We start from the raw sequence: 293 nt of genomic DNA on the forward strand, positions 1-293 counted from the left end.
TGGATGCAACTGCCTCCCTGGTATCTGCAGTGCCCTTGGTGACAGGGGGGTTATTTTTTGGGCAGTGGCAGCTGTGCCAACAGCTGCAACTACCTTTCTTGCATTGGCAGTGTTCTTGGCAACAGCAGAGTTATCTTGTGATGCAGCAGCAATGCCAGTGGCTGCAGCTGCCTCCCTGCATCTGTGGTGTCATTGGCTGTGGACTTGGCAGCTGTGGGATTACTTTGTGGAGGCAGCAGCACCGACAGCTGCAACTGCCTCCCTTGCATTTCCAGTGTCCTTGCTGGCAGTGG

The sequence above is a fragment of the Galeopterus variegatus genome, unplaced genomic scaffold (assembly GCF_000696425.1).
Source record: "Galeopterus variegatus unplaced genomic scaffold, G_variegatus-3.0.2 Scaffold12604, whole genome shotgun sequence".
In the NCBI taxonomy this organism is placed as follows: Eukaryota; Metazoa; Chordata; class Mammalia; order Dermoptera; family Cynocephalidae; genus Galeopterus; species Galeopterus variegatus.